The sequence below is a fragment of the Physeter macrocephalus genome, chromosome 9 (genome assembly GCF_002837175.3).
Source record: "Physeter macrocephalus isolate SW-GA chromosome 9, ASM283717v5, whole genome shotgun sequence".
In the NCBI taxonomy this organism is placed as follows: Eukaryota; Metazoa; Chordata; class Mammalia; order Artiodactyla; family Physeteridae; genus Physeter; species Physeter macrocephalus.
In genome coordinates, this window is record NC_041222.1 from 95,852,915 (window position 1) to 95,855,681 (window position 2,767).

The following is a 2,767-nucleotide window of genomic DNA, read 5'->3' on the forward strand; positions in this document are numbered from 1 at the left end:
GTTTCAGCTTAGATATTGTCCCCTTGAAAGCCTTTCCCAACTCAAACCCAGCTTTGTGGCTTCTTAGCACCCTCTCTTTATCTCAGTTTGTATCACACAATTTCATAGCAATTATGGTAATAGCACTTACTTTCCTGCAGAACAGTGGTTCTCCTCTGTAAGCTCTATGTGGGCAGAGAGTATTCCTTACTTGGGATGTATCCCAAGCACACTGACTGAATTCGCCATATTTTCCTTTTCAAGTGGAAGAGAAAGGATGATCTAGCTAATTATCTACTGGGCAGATTGTTTTATGCCAGACCACCTCACTGATTAGGAATCAGCCAATAGATTGGCCAACCTTGGACCAGGTGCCTATTTCTGGTTCAATTAAAGGCTATCCCTTGCTCAAGGAACAACTTCCATCATTTGAGGACTATGGGTAGTCTCCTTAAAAATTGCTGTTGGTCTTGTTAAGCATTCTGAATGACATATCGAGTAGAAATAGCAGCTTTGGAACAAGGAGCTTAGCTGGATTAGCACACTTTTTATTTATTTCATAGCATTTACTCTTCCCCAAAGAGAGTGTTGGTTGGATCAGGTTGCTACCACTCAAGTGAGAGCACTTCCATTGAGCAGTGTTTACCTATCAGTCCTTCCCAGAGGTCCTTGACTCTCCTCAAGCCTAGAGAATGGGTTGGTCGCCTGTTGTTTGCATTGATCTCTGGTTCCATGTGGCCCATGTGGGTTAACTGAGAACACACATGTAAGAGTAAGGCAACATATGTAGGAGGAAAAACCCTCTTGGGGCTTACTTCTCCCCACTCAAAAGGAGTTAGTATAAATGGCAGAATTCTTAAAATTCTGGAGCTCTCTGGTACACTTATTTATCCAGCATCGTTAGAAAATGGGGATTCTGCATCAGTGAATTTTCCAGACAACTAAATGTATTCTATTTTAAATGTAAACTTAGGGGGAAAATTTAAAGCATCTTATGAGAATATAGTCATACTATATTCTGGGGGTTTTGGTTCCAGTGGGCCCCCAGCCCCCCAGTCTTCAGATGCTCAAGTCCCTTATATAAAATGGCACAGTATTTGCATATAGCCTACCACATCCTCCTGTATACTTAATTTTTTAAAAATTTATTTTACTGAAGTATAGTTGATTTACTGTGTTGTGTTAATTTCTGCTGTATAGCAAAATGATTCAGTTATACTTATATATACATTCTTTTTCATATTCTTTTCCATTATGGTTTATCACAGGATATTGAATATAGTCCCTGTGCTATACAGTAGGACCTTGTTGTTTATCCATTCTCTATATAATAGTTTGCATCTGCTAATCCCAAACTCCCAATCTATTCCTCCCCAACCCTCCTCCCCCTTGGCAACCACAAGTCTGTTCTCTATGTCTCTGAGTCTGTTTCTGCCTCACAGATAGGTTCATTTGTGTCATAATTTAGATTCCACATATAAGTATTATCATATGATATTCGTCTTTCTCTGTCTGACTTACTTCACTTACTATGATAATCTCTAGGTCCATCCATTTGCTGCAAATGGCATTATCACATGATTTTTATGGCTGAGTAGTATTCCATTGTATATATGTACCACATCTTCTTTATCCATTCATCTGTTGATGGATATTTTGGTTGCTTCCATGTCTTGGCAATTGTAAACAGTGCTGCAATAAACCCTGGGGTGCATGTATCCTCCTGTATACTTTAAGTCATCTTTAGATGACTTTTAATACCTCATACAATGTAAATGCTATGGAAATAGTTGCTGGGCATGCAGCAAACTCAAGTTTTGCTTTTTGGAACTTTCTGGAATTATTTTTCTGAATATTTTCCATCTGCAGTTGGTTGAATTCATGATGTAGAACACGCAGATATGGAGGGTCGACTGTATTTCTAAAGTGTATTTGATACTTTTCTTCTTTCATTAACTAAGAACACTGAATGTTACTTAACTGTTATAATGATGCCTTGATGTCTTTACCATGTGCATCAGTCACTGTTCTAGGCCCTCAGGGCCTACTGAGCTGTGAAGAGCTGTTTGCTCCAACACTAAATGACCTCAGTCTGTTGACTTTTATTAGTTTTGTATATGCTCTTAATCATCATTCAATATCTTTTCTAGACTCAGTGTCTTTCCCTAATATCTCTTCCCTGCCACATCTTCCTCTCTTCGGATGTGCTACTCAGAATCTATTGTTGGCTGAGAATCCAGAACACCAAGGCTTCAGTGTTGGTAAATTTCTGAGTGAGGACATTCTCTTGTCCATGAGAACTATAACTGTCCAGCTTAGATGTATTTCTCACTTACTTTGGCATCATGTCTCAGATTCCTGTAGCCTGTTACCATATTATCTATGTGCTGATTCTTAGACATTCTCATTGAAAATCACAGAGTCATATCTATTTGAAAAAAATCTTTTCCCATGTTTTTTCTTGTGCTAAAATACACTTAACATAAAATTTACTATGGTAACCATTTTAAAGTGTACAGTTCAGTGTTATTAAATACACTCACATTCTTGTACAGCTGTCATCCCCATCCATCTGCAGAACTCTTCATCTTCTCAATCTGAAACTCTATACCCATTAAACAATAACTCCCCATGACTCCGTACCCCCTGGCAATCACTACCATTCTTCTCCGTCCCTCCCTCCTCCTCCCTCCCTCCTCCTTTGCTCCTTTCTCTTTCTTTCTTTCCTTCTTTCCCTTTCTTTCTTTCTTTCTTTCTTTCTTTCTTTCTTTCTTTCCTTCCTTCCTTC